The sequence below is a fragment of the Diorhabda carinulata genome, chromosome 4 (genome assembly GCF_026250575.1).
Source record: "Diorhabda carinulata isolate Delta chromosome 4, icDioCari1.1, whole genome shotgun sequence".
NCBI classification, from domain to species: Eukaryota; Metazoa; Arthropoda; class Insecta; order Coleoptera; family Chrysomelidae; genus Diorhabda; species Diorhabda carinulata.
Genome location: NC_079463.1, coordinates 29,360,544 through 29,380,814, shown reverse-complemented (window position 1 = coordinate 29,380,814; position 20,271 = coordinate 29,360,544). Strand labels below are relative to the sequence as shown.

Below are 20,271 nucleotides of genomic sequence, written 5' to 3'. Positions count from 1 at the left end.
ACTTATGCTTAAACACCCAGCAATGAAGTGCTATTAGATCTTCATAATCATACGTATGACTCACTACAAAAGCAATTAATTTTGAAACACCCTTTACGAATAAATTAAATGTAGTGTGACTGTTAGAATCAATCAAGTGTTTGTAGAAAAGTTCTGATTAACTTAGTTTAAATTTACACAAATTCTTGGCGACCCCTATGGAAAACCAACAACAATTGGTGAAGCAAGAAATACATTTTGAAAATTCGGAAATGACCTGTTAGCTTCCATTCGTATGACACCGGAAATTATAATCTAATGGAAAAAGTTTACCAGTTTCTTCTTTAGTTAATCGATAATTGATTGTTCATTATTCAGATTATAAATTCTAGGTGGTTTTAGGTTTTTGGATTTTGTTATTATCGCTTCATTTTCCTCTAGTGTTTTTTCGAGTTCGTTATTACATTTATATTAGTGTATCATTATTATCAGAAATGTTAAATGTGTTTCTAAAGTACCTAATTCGTATAATTTTTATCCCGAAATAATTTTATTACAGTCATGAATCTAAAACAAAATGGCAATTGAAACTTTACAACTGCTGGGTAAATTGTTCGAAAAGATATTGTGTAATTTGAAACGCGGCAAGAATGGTTTAACATACAAACAGTTAGTAATAGCTTGTGATAAACAATAAAGTGTTATTCGTAAGCATTTAGCTTTCGACGCAAGTTAGTAAAGTTTATATAAACTCCTTGGGTAAGTAATGCGTGGATCATATTAAGCGCTAAGAAATTGAATAACAGTAGAACTAATAAAACAATAATAATGGCTGTTGGGTTTTGTGGTATATTTAGAAAGTTTTCTGCGTGTTCTTGTCGATGTATTGCACAGTAATCAGAATTTTCATCAAAGCTGTTGTATTGGTCTATGATTAGTTTGGTATTGAGTTAATTGGATTTATAACAAATCACAGAAATCCAAAAAAAATAATTAAGATTCGGCTTGAAAAAAATCTCTTTACTAATAGCGAATGATCGTTAGAATATAATGAAGAAAAGGTTTCAGGTAGATGTTACATATGCTTTAATAACTGAAAATTGTTTACAATTTGTAGACGCAAGCTTGTGAAAAACTAAGAAACAAACATACAAATAAATAAATGAAGAAACAAATAAAATAAAATCTAAATATAAAGTGCGGGAAAAGATGTGATAGATTTGATTCGGATAGACAAATGATTGTGCTTTTTTGCATTGTAAAGTATTGAGCCCTTAACTAATTTTGAACGTGGAGTAGTTAGATAAAGGTCGAGCTCCGCGTTCCTAAGTGGATGGCTGTGCGACGACCGGATTAAGCGAACTGAATCAAAGATGGATAAAGAAAAAATTAACACTTTGAATCTTTTGAAGATAGGAAGGACATATCGGAGATGCGACTCAATAAGGGCATAATAAACTGTTATTACTCAACTTAACTTTTTAGATTAAGCGGAAATATGTAGTTTCAAAGAATTGTCTACAACAAACCCTTTTAATTTTACAGAATTAACGAAGTCAATTGTGTTATCTAATACAAAAAGCTGGAATGTATTTTTATATGATAAAATTTTAATTTTAGGGTTGCTCCAAGAGAAACTAGTATAGTATGCAAAAAGACATATTTTACCACTGATTTCTAAATAGGCAATGTCGTTGATCAACAGAAGAAACAAAATAGGGTCTAGTACTGAGCCTTGAAGCTCTCCATATTCTATTGACTTTGAAGAACACATCGTTGTATCAACGCTTACAAGCTCACTTCTATTGGTAAGGTATGAGTTTAACCATGCGGGAGGTGTTAATTAAAATATTATGGTTATCACAATCGAAAGTCTTCAAAAAAACACAAAAAGTTGTTTCTGTAGAGTGACGGGCATAGAGAACTGTGTAAATTCACATTAGCATCAGGGGGATATGAAAGCGGATCATGAGAAAGAGTTATAGAATTCGTTAAATTTTTCACTACATCCACAAAATAATTCTTAAGGTTATCAGGTGAAGTGAAGATTGTGCTCGACGAAAAAGCCTTATTTCTTATATCATTCACAATAGACCGGCGAGTCTGCTTCTATAATAAATAGCCTTGACGGCTTTTATTGCCTTATGAAATTTTCTATATAGCTCTACGTAATTTTGGAAGACACTATACGAGAATTTCCTTAAATGAAATAAAGATCGTATGTTATTTTCAAATATACGTAAACTTTGAGTGAAACCAGAGTTTATTTTGCTTATTTTTCATATGTCTGATAGGAAAAGGAGTGGATGCATGACTAGTTAGTATTTTTAAGAATCTTGAAAATTCGAAGTATACATCACAACAGAGAATGTTCCAGTAAGTTGTTAGACAACGGTGCTTGAAGCTATGAAAATATTTTTCCGAAAACCTACGGCATGATTTGCGAGAAGCATTTTTAGTACTGGATTTTATCGAAAATTTTGTCAATACTTCTTCATAACCGGAGAGATCTGAATTGAAGACGGTACAGTCGATGGATTCTGAATCATACGATGACGCGACATATTCTATAGTACAAGAACTGGTCTTAGTTATTCTGATCATACCAATAGAATTATGAATTGACTGGAGACATTCTTCGGCTGTTCAATTTCTGGCAATTCTTCTCCTAGCTATAAGTTGACCTAATAAAAAACAGGAAATTATCAATGTTGTATCATCAAAGTTTCATAAAAAAACAATCAATAAAAATAAAAACTCACATTGGTATTTCTCCTATGGGACAATAAAAATAATAGGAACTGAAAATAGTAAAGCAGGAAAACCTGATAAAGGAATAAGAAATGATAATACAACGATCTAAAAAGTCTAGGTTAGAGATATCCTTTCAAAATTATTTTTCTATTTTCGCAAATTTAGTGGTTGATAATATTCATTTGAGAGTTATTTTCGTCAAATCTACCCTTTTGAACAGCTGATTTTTCTCATTCAAGCTTGTATATTCATTGATAAAAGGCGTATTTTACTTTGTTGAAATCAGTTTTTGCGTCATGTATAGTTCACAGAGACATTTTTCAAACAAACCAAATCATTATTGCTATAAATGCGAACAGATGTGTTCAAATATTGGGGAAAACATATATCAGAGTTGGTCAACAATACCTCTTATCAATTTTGATATGCTCTTGGATAAAAATTAGAAGTTTTGTGTTCCAAATTTGGTACACCGATTATTTAGCGAGAACCACGAAATCATCTCGACGACTGTCATTTTTGTAGCGTGAACGTAAATGGTTCAAATCCCAAAAATCCAGCTGAATGGCAGTATCCAAGAATTAGTAGTCCACTGCAGCCCTCACCTGACTTTTCAGTTCTTAATCATATATCCCAACTCCTAAACAACAACAAAATAATGCTAATTTTGAATGTCAAATGCCAAAAAGATTTTCCCAAAATGAGTTAGATGATCTAGTGAGAGATTTAAAACTTTTTAAACAAGGTCAAGATTGAAAGAAAAAAATTGCTATCCTTAGACACTAAAATGGGTGTTTATCGTGAAAGAGATAATATTTTCTTGGAAAACTATAATATTATTAGTTCAGATATCAAGAATTTGTTGATAAAACTGGGCTTGAAACAATATGAACCAAACGATTAGCGTTTATTCATCGACAACTCAGAACGCAGCTAGTCATAATTTAAATAAAATACAACGTTCACAAGTGTCGACTCAAGACTGGTGAACATTCTTCTCGATCAACAAAGTGGTCACAAGTGGTCCATGTTTCATACGTCTTTGGCACCGTAGAGCTAAACAAATCATTTGATAAGAAGAAACTGACTTCTGAAGAAAAATACGGACCAAGGAAAAATAACTATAGTTCAGAATTCATTAGCAGCTAGTCACAAAATTAACTATTCGATCATTATATGAAAAACTGAGCATCATGAAGCAGATTTTCGAAATGTGACAACAGAAGATACACAATCTAGCTAAGTAAGAACTAAAGTTTTGGACAGTTCTATCATTGTGATGCAGAATTTTCTTGGAAATGAAAAATCTGAACATTATATTGAATTTGACTTTCTGCTACCATTAAAAGATACGGTGTACAATACGAGTAAAAACTCCACCTTGTCACCTGGACAGGTTACAGGAAAATTTAAAAGATATAAGCAAAAATCAAGTAGAGCGTATGCAAAAGGACTTACCCGTCATGGAAGTGCTCTGATACGTAATTTAATTTTGTTTAATAAATTTTTTCTTCGTAAATACACGTTTTCTTCTGTGTTATACTTACGTAGCTAAAATTTAGAAACTAGAGTTGATTAAAAATAAATAAATTATATTTTTCTAAATACCGCAGCTGCTTCTTCGGCGACAAATGTACTGTAAGCTAGTGTTATAAGTCTGAATCAAGGTCCCTAAAATTAGTGAAATTTGTTATTGATTTTTTAATTTTGGATTGCTATTAAATGTAAACGGAGATGTGTGTGACCAGAAGATATCAAATTATCTAAAAAAAATTTAAACTGAATGTTTATACGATCCATTTGGATACATTACAAAATATTACATTACGAAAATGTCTAAGTCATGGAATATATACAGTAGTCACCAACGTCGCTAGCGCAATATAAAAATACAATAAACCAGATTTACGAATTGGGAAGAGTCCGTAGAGCACGAAATTAATGGGTAATGAAATAATAACTGGGAGCAACTGCAGGACAGATTACTAGAATGGGTTGTTTACCAAAATGTATGAAGAGAAAAATTAAATTATTGTGATGATTGTCGGAAAATGGGTTTTTACCAAATGCTCTTTTGATGTTAAGCTCACGTTTTATATCATTATTGTCTGGATAAATACCAACCGAACAAAAAAAAAACCTTTTCGACAAGTAAATGGAAAAGCAATAACGTGAATTATTTAGAATAAAAATGAAATTTTACTTTCCAAATTCATAGAAATAAATGTTTGGGATATTTTTTGTCTTTTCATAATAACACAGTCAATAAATCGTTTGATTAACTGAAAGAAACACATTTTATGTGAAAAATCGATTTGTAACATTAATTATATCTCCTTAAAGTTATATCTCCTTAAAGGGCAATTGATCATTTCATTCCAACGCTTCTCTAATTTTTACCTCAAAATAGACCTCAGTTTCAGCAATTGAGCTGAATATTTCACCTACGACCATTTTTTTAAACCAGCCAGGAGACACTGGGGGACTGATCTGGACTATATGGTGGATGAGGAAGTATTTCGAAGTGTAATTCGGTCAGTTCAACCATCGTTTTCATCGACTTATGGATCGGTACATTTTCTTGGTGAAACAATGGTTTTTCCTTCGACATATGAGGCCGTTTTCCCTTAATTTTTGCATACAAAAGATCCATCAATTCTATATACATATCGCTATGAATTGTCTCTTCCTTTTGTAGATAATCGATGAACATACGCATTCTTTTTAGTCTTTGGACGCTTCAGACGTGCTTCACCGGCTGCGGTCCACTCAAATGATGCTCTGAATCATGAACACGTTGTGGTTTTTGATCGACTGTGAGTAAACGCGACATCCACTTTGAGAAAAGCTTTCTCATGGTCAAATGTTCATGCATAATTGCAAAAACACTGCCTTCTGATATCTTTAAGGCCGTAGCTATCTCACGAAATTTCAATTTACGATTGGATATAACAATTTGTGGAATAACCAACTCATTTAGACGACCAGAACGTTCACCATCTTCAGTGTTTGTACGACCACGATTAAATTCAGCAAATTAACAACAAATGGCTCTTTTTGATGAAGCAGAGCAGGATACTACTTTGAAGCAATTTCTGAGGCTGTACAGTATTTTTTCATCAAGAAGCAATGATGGATTAACATACGAATTTGAATCCTATTGAGGTTACTTGTATTATCCATAATTTGCAGCAAATGATGAACTTGTTTAATTGCTTATATAGCTGTAGCTGAGTTTAAATATCCAAGATACTATAACGGAATTTTTTTCCACGGCTAAATAAACTGAGCTCGAGAGATATACGCTTCCAACAAAGCAGCGATGGAGAACAATTCTCAGAACGTTTCACTTTGTCAGGTGTGATTTGTAGTTGCCGGCCTGGTCTCCCGATTTGTTCTTTTGTGATTTTTGCTCTAGGGTTTTTTTCAAATCCCGTATGAGGACCTTCCAAGAAAAAGGAAACAACATTGAGGAAGTATTAGATAACGTCTGATAAGAAAGAGTTATAGCAAACACCAGAAATCGGTATACACAATGAAAATTGGGGGCGCCCCACTTATTATTGGCTCTGCAAAACTACGTAAAATAAAACTTAAAATCAAATAAAAATTTAATATAATGTATGTTATTGAGTTTAAGAAAATGAAGTTTTCCTACCACTTCCTTCTCTAATATTTTATTAAAACCTTATTGATTTATAGTTAGTCAGCTAGCCAAAACAATCAGAAAAATTGTGTTCGCATTACGTATATAGACACGTCATGTGGTGGGTGATTTGTTAAATTGCACATAAAATTGCAGGGCGGTCCCTAGCAACTGTATGCACGACTTGATTGAGTTATGGGAATAGAAAAGTTTTTGAAGATACGTCAACTACTGATACTGCTCAAATTTAATTTGTTTCTGATTAATTTGCCTATTATATAGACATAAAATATTAATGAAACCTTTCTGTATTTTCCTAGGATTCATTACAAAAAACTATGATTAGTAGAATGAACTCGTATATACTTATTGTTATAAATTATCATATAAACATTAGTCTTACATATTATATGTGAATATTGCATGGATAATATCTTCAAGGACTGAAGATAAACTGTTTATTTTCAGTCTCTGAAGACGATAACTTGGTTATCCCAACGCGCGCCAAAAATTCTAACTTATTAATGCCGCTAGATGGCGTTGTCTAGATGTAAAGCTAATATTTCTAACGATGAGAACCAATTACTAGATAAATACTTTGAACAAATCTAGCAATTAACAGCTTAGATAACTGTCATTGAAATACTCCGTATTGCCTGTCGTTTTGTACCAATCATATCTTCTCTTGTTGTGGATCTAAAGGTGTCAACGAAATCTTTTATTCGATCTTGCTTAGATAAGAATCTAAGAAAGTTTCGTGTGGATATCTGGGGGGAAAATAAATGAACTTCCACATCCTATTCACCTATCAGGATATAATGATGGTTCAAAAAATGTAGAACATATAGGAAACATGCCACGACTGACTTTTTTACAAACTGTATCAATTAAAAAAATGACCCGATTATTTGTTCACCTAGATTCCTACACCACACATTCATCGACCAACTATGATATAGTTCACCATCCTACCAGATATTTGAAGAAGAATTCTCGCCGTTTAAACATTTCTTAACGGACAGAAAACAGATATCGACATGCTGTTTTCGTTATTTTTTGCTAATTCAGTTTATTTTCAACAGATTTGCTCAAAATTTGTCAAGAAAAATCACAATATCTAAAATATATGAGCAAACGCCTTCTAGCAGTTTCATTGCCTGTTAAATTGTTAGAATTTTCATATTTTGTATAGCTCGACAGAAGTTTATGAAAATCGGCTAAGCAGAACCGCATTCACAGATATTTTTTTTGTAACAAGATTATCACTCTCCCCCACCTCTTATTTGAAAAACCTTGTAAAATCTAAAATGAATTTGTGGAAAAAATCAATTATCGTAATGCCAGTTAATTGGATACATTTTAAAACAATTTCCGAAATAGTCTTCCAGTATTTGAGTAAATAAATAATAGTTTGTTTAACAAGCAAAGAACGTTAGTAGGAAATTAACATCCCATGCGAGTTATACATTTTTTCCACTGCTTTAATAGATAATAGCGAAATGATGTAACAAATAACATGAACTTCAAATTTAATGCCATACAAAATTTCCATTTAGGTACAATAAAAATATCAATTACACATTGAATAACAAAGAATCTGTATTTATATTCTTTTTAAAAGGCTGGAAACAAATTTTTAATTCTTCATAATATTGGCGTTCATATTGTTACATAATTATACAATTATAAGTGAATAGAGAATAATTTTGTGTTATTTCCGTGGAAAAAACTTTTACTGTGGCCCTTTTATCTAAGAGTATGGTCCCAGAAGTACCTGGCCCGTTCTAAAGATGGCGGTAGTTGCTTAAAACATTCCATTGTTGTTGTTTAGTATTTGTTTGGCAGCCATCAATAGTGAACGTTTTCAGTGAATTCGTAAACACTATTTGAAAGGCCAGGGCCCAACCAATATAGAAGCTGAATTAGATTTCATTCTGGATGGGACTATATTCCTTCTTTATTAACAGTAAAATATTGGGTAGCAGAGTTTAAACGAGGCCGTAGTCGATCCAATGAGGTGACGACTCCAAAAATATTGCTCAAAATCCACAAAGCTGTACTGAATGACCAAGTGCGCGAGCTAGCAGACTTGGTAGGCATTTCAAAAAGTGCGGTACATCGTATATCAACTGAAAATCTAAAATTTGGACATGAAAAAACGGTGAGCAAAATGGATTCCGCGTATGCTCTCAATGGAACAAAGTCGTGAAGATGTTTCCATCGAGTGGCATTGTGTCACAAAAATAAAGCCAAACTTTTTGCGTCGTTTCATAACCATAGATAAAATGAGGGTCCATTAGTCCATCACCATCACAAAACAAAAGAACAATCAAAACAATGGACTGAAAAGGAAGAACAGGCTCCAAAGAAGGCAAAAACCATTTTGTGTCGTTTTTTTGGAATGCTGGTGGGATTATTTTCATTCAATATGTTGATAAAGGAAAAACTATCAACGACGAACATTATGCGAACTTATTGCAACGTTTGGGCGAAGAAATCAAGCAAAAACGGCCGCATTTGGCTAAGAAGGAAATGTTGTTTCATCAAGACAATGCATCAGCTTACACATCTGTTATTGCAATGGTCAAAATTGATAAATTAAAGTGTGATTTGCTACCTCATGCACCCTGTTCGCCAGATTTAGTCCCCTCGGATCATTCTCTGTTCTCAGACTTGATAAAATGCCATAAAGGCCAAATATTTACCAACAATAGGGAGATAATGTCGGCAGTTAATGGTTATTGTGGGAAAAATATATTTTTTTCCAAAAATTTTTGGGTTTTCTTTGTTGGTCCAGTTACTTCTGGAACCATCCTCGTATTATAACAACAGAATGAAGAGCGATTGCATTGAATGGAAACAATTGTATCCTCTTGTTAACAATCGCAACTGCAAGCAATACGTACAAATTATCTTACAACGTGGGACCGTGTGCTTTATCAAATTATAATCCAAAGTTACAGGTAGTAACTTGTTTCTCAGTATGATTGTTCAGTTTGTTAACTGAACCGTTTCAATGTATTACGTACTAATGGTGTTCGAATTATTGGAGATTATTCTAACCAGAATTGCAACGGTGACTTTTCTTGATTGCAATAGTAATGGAATTACAAGATTGCAGAGAAGCGAGTTACCATTAAATTAGATTCCTCAGAATCAACTCAGAAAATAAAGCGAAGTGACATAGGAAACACTATAATCGGATGGGATATCCATAGAGTGAAAAATCATCTACGTAATTTATTACGGTCACCATAAAATACCAAAAAACTACCGGAAAGATACTTCATGCTTTTTTATTGTATACATATAATATTATTGATTTATCGTTATGGTCTAAAAGCCAGCAATTTTTCTTCTAATTTTAGTTCCGAGCAGTATCATTGCATAATTTTTCTAAATCATTTGTGTTAGACATATCGTCTTATAATATTAACATTTTTATGTATAGGTAGCAGACAAATAGTAAAATACAAAACAAAACAGAAACAGCAAGATTATTAATGCTTCTTATTTTTGCGTTATCACAAGAATAATAAAATCTTGTAGGTAAATATAATAGAAATGATAAAAACAATGAAAACGAAACAAGATATGAGAAAGTAGCACAATCTATATTCAGAAATCAAATTTCGATCGTGTGTCACTGGAGGAAACTGGAAAAAAAGTTGGGGATCAAAGGTACAAATGAAGATAAGGACTGTTGTTGCAGTAATAAAAGCTAGAGGTCACTGTTGATCGTACTAGCAGATTCAGAATTGAATTGGCGTTTGAGCTGCTCACAGTGAAAGACTTGATACTTTCAAGAAAATAAAATGATTAATTATGAAAGTCCCAGATCGTGTATGATATTGGTGAATTGCGAAGATCTTCTTGTGTTGCATGTACTAAGTTGTTTTGAGTTCCATCTGATCAAAAAATCATGGAAAAACCAAATATACAAGTTTTCAGGGACTGACACAGAAACTGGCCTTCCCGATTGGTCATCATCTTCAATGGAAAATTTATCTCTTTTGAAGCTTGCAGTCCAATTGTTCACGGTCGCATACGAAGGACATTGATCACTAAGGGTATTAAGCATATCTTCTTAAATCTGCTTACCTCTTAACCATGTTAAATACAAAAAAAAAGAAATTACAAACTGATAACATCGTTAAGAAACTAGATAAAGTTCAAAAATCAACGAACGTTAGCTTACAGATTTAGACAGGTAAACCATTAAGTGTAACAGAGTGGGGAAATATCTGGGATTCCTCCTAGGTAGTGAACTTTTCTGGAAAAAACATTAAATTCAAATAAGCACGGAAAATCTAATGGTATGCAGGAGCTTCGAAAAGTGGGATTATAGCTCACAGATTCTGCTGTTCTAGCTCACAATGATGTTTTCCATGAATGCTGTTGAGAATTTCTTTTGAGGTCTCTACTAGACCTTGTTTTTGCGAAATATTTATGTCTAGCATTTATACTCCAAAGGTGAATGTAAGACTCACATGAGGCAAGCTTTTGACGACCTCATGACATTTACGTAATACTTCATGACACTCAAATATCTGCGTTTGTCTTAAAACGAACTCTCCAAAACAATTTTGCGACATTTTCAATGATTCCGTACCCATAATTTTATTAGAAATTTCAAGAAAATTTGTTGCACATGCTACAAGTACAAGTACAAAACTTAATTGAGATATGGTGCTAAAACTTCACACGAACGTCAAAAATGTTGTACCAGTCTACGAAGAAAATGTTTCCGAATATCAACTTCAAGACTCTGGAGGAACTCCATATTCAATGTATGGCGGTTTCCAACTCTAATATATAGTAGTCTAATGTTAAAATTATCATCATAATTATCATTCAGCTTAGCTGAGTCCACTACTGGACATTTTGTAATTGAATCCATCTGCGGCATACAACTATTTTAATGGTATTCTATTAATATTGTCGGACCATATTGTTGGTGGATTTTCCCCTAATAAGGTGTGCATCCTGACAGAGTCTTGACTCCAAAATTTTGTTTTGTCCAACGTCCATTCGCAAATCTAGCTACGTGGGCCGCCCAGTCTTTGTTCGAAAATAATTGGATCTCAGTCACAGCTTCAAAATCCAAATTGCTCATTACTTTAAGTAACTCAGGATCAAAGGATCTCACCAAATACATTGCAATAATATTTTTCGTCCAGGGAACTATGTCTTCATTATATTTTCCCTTCTTCGAACCAAGATGATTTCTGTTTAGGTCAAATTTTCATTTATTTATACGATATTTTTGAATTTTTGGGTATATTCGTGATTGTACAACTAGCTCGATGATTGGATGGGATCTCATGAACTTCAATTTTATGTAGAGGATTTAGGACAGCATTTTTCAAAATCAGCAGTGATTTGATTTATCAAAAAACTCATTATTTAAGCTCATAATCTTAATGAAAACACAAACATTCTCCACTTGATATTTATTTGTGCAAGCAGACCCATCTAGGACTCTAAACTTAACTTTGTAGCAATTACGTGAATCGTCTATAAAATTTAACATCATTCAATAAGTCCTGTGGCTGACACGCAGATGGAGCTGCCATTGTCAAATCCGTATGACGTTCCTGAAGTACCAACTTTCAGAAGACTAGAATTTCGATTAGTCAGAAAAAAGTGACAGTCATTTAAATGCAACTATTTTTGTTATAATTTCTTGCGATAATTTATCATTGCTTCTTAAAAAGAATACTGTACAAGCTCAGCAATGGCTTCAAAAGTGTTACCAGGACTCTGCTTCATCGAAAATAACAATTTGTTATTGGTTTACTGAGTTTAAACGTGGTCGTACGAACATCGATGATAGTGAACGTTCTGGTCGTCCAAATGAGGTGGTTACTCAAGAAAACATAAAGAAAGTTCACGAATTGGTTGTATTTAATCGATAATTGAAGTTGCGTGAGATAGCTGAGGCCGTGAAGATATCAGAAGGCAGTGAGGTTACAATTGTGCATGAACATTTGACCATGAGAAAGCTTTTTTACAAATGGGTGCCGCGTTTACTCAGAGTCGATCAAAAACAACAACGTGTTGATAATTCAGAGCAGTGTTTGGCCATGTTTCATGTAATAAATCAGATTTTTTGCACCCATATGTGACAATGGATGAAACAAGCATCCATCACTTTACTCCGGAATCAATCAAATCATCATCTGAGTGGACTTCAATCGGAGAACCACGTCCGATGCGTTCAAAGGCACAACAGTCAGCTTGGAAGGTTATGGCTTCAGTATTTTGAGATGCGTATGGAATATTATTAATCTACAAAAGGGAGAGACAATAAAAAGCAAATATTACATAGAGCTATTGGACCTATTGAATGCAAAAATCAACGAAAAACGTCCTCATATGTCGAAGATAAAACAACTGTTTCACCAATACAATGTACCGATTAACAAATCGATAGCAATGATGGCTAAATTGAACGAATTACACTTTGAACTGCTTCATTATCAACCATGTAGTCCAGATCTGACGTCTAGTGACTACTGGCTATTTTTTAATCTCAAAAAATTGTCGCCGGCAAGAAATTCCGCTCAAATGAAGAGCAATGGCTGAAACTGAAGCCTATTTTGAGACACAAGTCAAATCTTTCACAAGCACAAGCACATTGAAAAGCTCTAGAAGCGTTGGGATTGTATTTCTGTTGAAGGAGATCACATTGATGAACAAAATTTATTTTTGGCAAAAAAATGTGTTTTTCTTAGTTAGTCACACGACTCATTGTGTTAAGTAGTTTGGGATAACAACTTCGTAGGATTATAACAAGAAAATTTTGAATGCATATGTTTGCTTTTATATTTATGAACAACTTTTTGATAAAAATTCTTCATTCTTTACGTACAAGAATGTTTATGAATAAAGTAAAATTTATTTTATGTATAGCTTAGGTATTTTCACCGATGCCATAAATTTGTAGAACGGATATATTTCAATAATTCATAAGCGTTACTTCTTTTTCGGTGATTCTAGCTAGACGCCCAAACAAGCTTTGTAAATAAATACCTTCGTTTTATTTATACTGCAGGTTTTCGCAATTTTTGGCGAACTCGCAATTTATGGTGGATGCACTTCAATTTTAGTAGTGCTATTTGCATATTTGTTTTGTAACTAGATGAGAGTCTTATGTTGTGTTCTATTTAATAAATGTGTCTATAAACTTGATACTATTTTATGGTTCAAGTAAGTTAGGTTAGTACGGGTAATATCGATCACTCGAATGCTTGAAGCACATTTTATCATATCACTCTTCATTTTTTACAAATCTATGCTATCTAGCATTCCTCGCATCCTGAAGAACATTCCGTGTTTTGGCCAGATATGGCAACTGCTCATTATGGAAAGGACATTGAGGGAGCTTTTGTAGAATTGAATATTCCGATTATCGGAAAGTCTAGGCCAATTCCTAATGTACCTCGACTAATACCAATTGAACGTTTTTGGCGGAAATTTTTAACATAAATTTATCCTTCTGTATATTTTTTACCCGCCAAATATATTGAAAAGAGCGTGTGAGATCTGAATTGATGCAATTTCGAAAGGAAAAGCATCCTGAAGAAAATTTCGTGGACATTGTAGAAGCTTTTGTAGAGTTGTATATTTCGTTTATCGCAAAATCTAGTTCAATTCCTAATTTGCCTCAACCGAGGCCAATTGAATGTTCTTGGCGAAATTTGGAACGAAACGTATATTTTCAAGGTTTGAAAGCAACTACACATGAAGAATTAAGAAAGAAAATTTTGACAAAATCCAACAAATGCCAGATTCAGTATTTCATCATTTAATTCAAAATTTAGACACAAAAATTGAGAAAGCGAGTTGACTGGGTGCTGATTCATTTAATTATTTAAAATTTTGGATATTAGTAGTGTAGTAACTATTGTTTTATGAAGTGAAGTGCAAATTATAATATTAAAATAAACGGTTTGTGAGGATTTTTTGTCCCATCTTTTTAAAACAATGAGTTTACAAATTTTCATTTAATTTTAAAACTATATATATATATATATATCTAAACGATTATAATTCGTTGTATAGATATAACAATTAAATTCAGTTCAGAGTATTTACGTTTTCTCTATTTCTGTTTCTGGAATGAAATAATGAAAATGAACTGCGTTCGTCGTACGTGTATACCATTTCAAAACTTCGTAAACCACAGCAAGTAACTTTGAATGCGATGAGTCTTTTTTATTATTTGGAGTATTCTATTCAGAATAACAAAATACCGGTCTTTTTATATTGTTTCCTGGTAAACATGCGTTTGAATTCAAGATATTTGATAGAAATAGCTACTTGTCAACAAATCCTTCTTTATTTATTCAAACACAACCCAGATCATCGTGCTTGATTGGGGATTAAAGCATATATTAGTTTTTCCATGCCTTTCGTTTGATCTTCCATTCTAATACGATGTTATCCCCTTTTATAGCTGCTTCTTCCATATTATTTTCAATCCATGTTTTTCTTGGTCTACCAATTGCAGTACATCACAAAATGTATGGCTAAGGAAAATATCCAATGATTCTAAGAATTTCTATCAATCATTTAACACGAAAGAAATATAAGAAGAGCTAAACAAATGGATGGCAAAAACCAATGGATGTGCAAAATTGAAAAACTGCAGAAGACAAACATTAAAATTGATACACAATGCAAAACAACATAATGCAGTGCCTCAGACACCATTAATACGATCACTCAAAAGCGTACTACAAGAAAAGATTTAAATCCGTAAAATAAAATGACAAAGCACTAAAATCTTTAAGAAAATAACGGCAGGGAAAACCCTGTTAATTATCAGTACAGGAAAAATCTTAAAACATTTGAGGTTCCCTAACCGCTTGGTCAATTCGCTGAACATTGTGTCTAAAGCGACAAACTTTCTTCCTTCACCTCCTTCATAACAAACATCAATTCGGCCGTCTTCAATTTTTTGACGCCATTCACTAATAACCCCATCAATCATAAAGGTATCTCCATATACTCGACGTGTTTTTCGATGAATTTTTTTATGTGCCTGCTAATCAACGGGAAAAATGATCTGTTGGAATCAGTGATTACCAATTTTAAGTTTGTGATTGATTCGATATGTTATTGAGTCCGTCATGATTGTGACTGACTTTCTGGCTAAATACGGAACGAAAGTGATGACTGAGCAATGGCTCAGCAACTGTATTTACCAGATTTAGTTCCCCGTAACTTTGTTTGCTTTTCTAAACTAGAAATAGGTTTCGTGTAACGCGTCATCATTCCATGAAAGCCATAAAAAGTCATTTGCAGATGAATATTGAAATTTTTAAACAGAATTCAAGAAAAGGTTGTTTTTTTTTGTTAGTATTAATCGCTTATTGCACTAATCCTATCGAATATATTGGAAAAATAATCAAATATGCGGATAATCAAGTCATTTCTTTTCGAGGATACTTCGTAGAAAAAATTTGGAAATACAAATGATCACTGTCGTATATTTGGTTGATTCATAAAACTATAGATTACGTTAAAACTCTTTTTTTGCTTTTTGCTCATGATACATTACTTCTAATGGTCAAAGTGTCAGCTTATCCTTTACGGATAAATATTTTGGGATCTTTATTGATCGACATTTCAGAAGGTATTTTAATTTGCAATAGTGGAAAATACTCCACCATGCATTTGTTTGTGATCTTAGACAGGGTGGTAATCCAACTTTCATCTATGATAACGATGAAAAGCTATACTGCACTGGACTAGTTATATTTTCATAATAACAGAAGTGAAATGAATGTACCTAATTGAATATAAATATTCGACAAGAATTAATGAAAATTTCAGATCGTAAACACGAAAATTCAGGATTAACTATTGGTCAACATAGCCCGGATTTTATTGGCACTAGAATATTTCAAAAGAAATTTTCAAAAACATTTGCGATTAATCAACTAACGAGAAAAAAGACCCCCAAATTTTGGTAAGCATTCATCATACTATTCCACCAAAAGGTCTCAAGAAAGAATAGAATAGATGTTGTGTAAAAATACTTAAAAGCAAATTGGAAAAATACCACAAATGAAATGTAGGAGAATACCAAGGAGGTTTAACAGCAAATAGATTAACAAGTGACCCAATTTTCATCAGAAAAGTGCACCGATTTTTCTGGTTATTGTTACTAAACTTCGTTACTACACACCAAAAGTTCAGTTGATTACTAGAAAATGATTGTGGAGTGTTGTAGCAGTTGTGATTTCGTTTTTCAGGTTAAGAAAATTTTATAAAAGTTAAGGCTACAATATTTTCTTGAATCTTGTTATTGTTTTGCATTAAATTTCATATTTTTGTTCGGTAAGGTTCATAATGTCATTGTTTTAGTTTCTAATAACTAAATTTAACTTTGAATTATGTTCCAATAACTCATTTCTCGCATTTTCAGGTATGAAACGAGAATATACTAAATGAGGAATTTCTATTATCAAACCAATTGCATCTACTGGTGCATTTAATTTGGAGATAAATACTACCAGCTAACAATAGAACGGTGCTTCTGTATATCAAGTTCAAAAGGCTAGTACTCCACCTTCACCTTTTTCAATGTGACCCCATTCCTCCAAACGCGAAAATAGATGTGAAAACGAAATACTCTGAAAATATAACAGAAGATATTTGAAACTAAGTGTGTTTCAGTATTTGAAAAAGAAAAGCCGAAGAAAACAATTAAAAAACATCATGAAGAGAAAAAACGTGAAAAGGCTCACCAAAAATGAAAAGAATAGATTTTATTGCGCCGAATATGTTCTGAAATTCGTGAAAGAAATGCGTGGATACAAACGACAGAGAAAAGAAGGTAGATAGGAGTAAAACCAATTATTGGAACATCCTACAGGAGCTGAGACAGACAAACACTTTTTTGGAAAACTATAACCAAAGAAGAAATGATGAATATATCAACATAAGTAAAACAATAATCTACGAATACTAACAGTTCTATCGGAGCACTGTCACCTCAACAAACACCTGAAGACGCTAGACCTAGCAGATAATGGGGCGTGCAGGTTTTGTTTCACAGAGGACGAGACCTCTAGGTTCTCCAATATCGCAGCAAAAAAGGCGGACACAACAGATTCTTTGGGTCGCAGTGTATTCGAAACCCCAATCTATATATACATATACATAATGACAAAGATTACTATTGGAAATCTTCTCTTGAATTTTCGTACAGAAATTAACAAATATAGTTATTAATATTTTTTTGGTTGTTTGTTTAGTTGTTTGCTAATATTCACATCAACCTACCATACTTAAAATATTTTAAAAAGGTGATATGAACAAAATATACGAAAGAATAGTACTGTCGAATAACAAAGTTCAATAACTATCAAGAATTGTCCAATAACTATTTCATTATGACCTTTGTTTCTATAAGAATTTATAAGAAAATTCTATGATTCAAAATAATGTCAATTCTTTTCTTTTTCTTGTTATCTAGATGCCAAGATTATGCGATTACAAACAATTTTCTTGCAACGTATTCGATGAAAACATATTCTTTTAAGTGTACAATACCTGTTTAGTTTACCCTAAACGTTTTTAATTTGAAGTACTTAATAAAAAATGATAATATAAATCAGTGAATATGTGAATGGAATGAAGAATCAGCAGGTTGTTTCTAGTCACATGTACTTTTATCGTATACGAATATTTCCAAGCATTCGACACATATTCATGAACATTAATCTACTAAGTGAAATACCTCGATTAATAAAATATTCAAAGGTGATGATTAAGGTTAACTTGTTGGTTCGTGCAACGTTTCATTAAATAACATCTAACTAACAATCACTTAAATAACAGCTATTTAACACTAACATACACTTAACGTAAAAATTCGAAGTTGCAAAACGTTGTTAAATTATTAAAGTTGCAAAAGTTTGCGCAGAGTTTGAACCGTCAATGTGGCATTTCAGAGTCGCGTGTACGACCGGTTTTAGAACTATTAGAGGCTCCAATATCGTCCGTTGGAGTCATCATGAGAACTGCATGGCTCCGCCCGGACGGTAGAGCTGAACGGCCGGATTTTCACGACGGGTCTACGATAAAAGTCGAACTCCTACATCTCCGGAGCCCCGGAAACAACGGCCGTGAAACAGCTCTACTCTAGTGCTGCCAATGCACAACGCAATATCATGTTGCACATTCGGTTTTGTTAATATACGGGAGTAAATTTGATGGAAGTTGACCCGGGGGCTGGTAAACACGGTCCTTTTTCTTATAATTATAAATTAAAATATTTTAAGCAGAAAAAACGATTCATGTGAGGCACATTTTCGGTGGTAATAATTTAGAATTATCACGTGAAAGATAAGTTATACCTTAAAAAATTAATTTACCGAAGCTATAGAAGTAACGCTTACAACTTACTTTATAGACTAGGGAAAAAACCTTTAAAAATAATAAAGAGTGAACAAAAATAATAGTAAAATGAAACCTATTGGAAAAGGAGGAGATTATTATGAAAATAAAGGTAAAAATAATTTACGGGTGATCTGAGATCGGGAAGAGAAAGGGGGTGAGATTTTAAGAGTAAAAACCGGATTATCTCAATTTCCGGCAAATCTACAAGTCCTATGGAAACTAATTTGATAGTTGTAAATAATGAGAAGATTTACAATTTTTATGTTCCCACTTTTTTCACATAATTTCAAAAGTAAATATTCAAAAAACCAATATTTTCGCTTTTAATTTTCATCTTTTGCGAACAAAAATTCTTTTCAAATTGTTCTTACATGAAATTCGATGAAAACTCATCTTCTTATGTCCTTAATAAACTGTAATTAATTCGAATTGAAATATTCATTTTTTCTCGTTATATTGGAACGATAATTCTCCCGTCAAAATAGAAGCTTTTTTAAAAAATCGGAATGATTTTTATTCGCTGAAATCTCTACTTTTTGCTGATGTAAAGAAATATTACCATCACCATGGTAAACTTTTTCAGAAAAGGCAAAAAAAGTACAGCATTATGTACAATTTTTAGATATTTACACTTCAATTACTTATGTTTATCAATGTAACATGGAATCTCAAGTTTTTCGTGTAATGAGAGTGAAAAAATTGTACATAATGATTAAAAATAATTCGGATGCGAGTTTCTTTTCACTTATTTTTTGCCTTTTCTGAGGAAATTTATCACGGTGATGACAATATTTTTTAGAGATTTCAACGAACAAAAATCTCACCGATTTTTTAAGAAAAACAGATTTTTTGAAAGGAAAATTGTCTTTAGAAATTTAGGGTGCTTTTTCGATATTATGTTAAAATATCGTGAAAATATACATATTTCAAATCAAATAAATTACAGTGTATATAAGACATAAACAGGTAACTTTCACAAAAAAGTTTTTCGTGAAGATAAAAATTACAAACGAAAAACTTGGTTTTTTGAATTTTTCAATTGAATTTTGAGGTTATGTGAAAAAAGTGTGCAATAAAAAGTTGTAGATCTTCTTATTACCTACAACTTTGCAATTTGACTTTTTTCCATAAGACTTGTTTTGCCAGAAATCGAGATAAACTATTTTTTACCCTTAAAAACTCACCCCTTCTCCCTTCGCGACCTTAGATCGCCCTTATTATATTCTCCTCGTTTTCCCATTGGTCTAATCCCCCTATTAGCTTCTTTTGATTTCAAAAATTATCGACCCTGGTCTATTAAATTTGAAAATTAAATATATCAAAAAGATAAGTTTGACTGATAGAGCTAACCAACTATCAGATCCTGAATTTGGATGAATAGTACACATAACCACAAACAGCTAATTACCCAACTCAAATTCCCATAAATTGTTTGGCTGCCAAAAATTAATTTTCTTCTTTTTTGTCCAGCTTTC

The 20,271-nt window shown here is 32.6% G+C and overlaps 1 protein-coding gene across 2 annotated transcripts in view; it reads right to left on the bottom strand.

The window, feature by feature from the left end:
- Nucleotides 1-18,421, bottom strand: part of LOC130893358 (hemicentin-2-like) — a 482,155-nt gene extending 463,734 nt beyond the window's left edge. The window contains exon 1 of one of the 2 annotated variants that reach the window (XM_057799386.1): nucleotides 18,135-18,421. The gene's annotated coding sequence lies outside the window, so the exon portion shown is untranslated. The remainder of the gene's footprint in view (nucleotides 1-18,134) is intronic. The other variant, XM_057799387.1, reaches the window with a different exon arrangement.
- Between the last annotated feature and the right edge of the window lie 1,850 nt (nucleotides 18,422-20,271).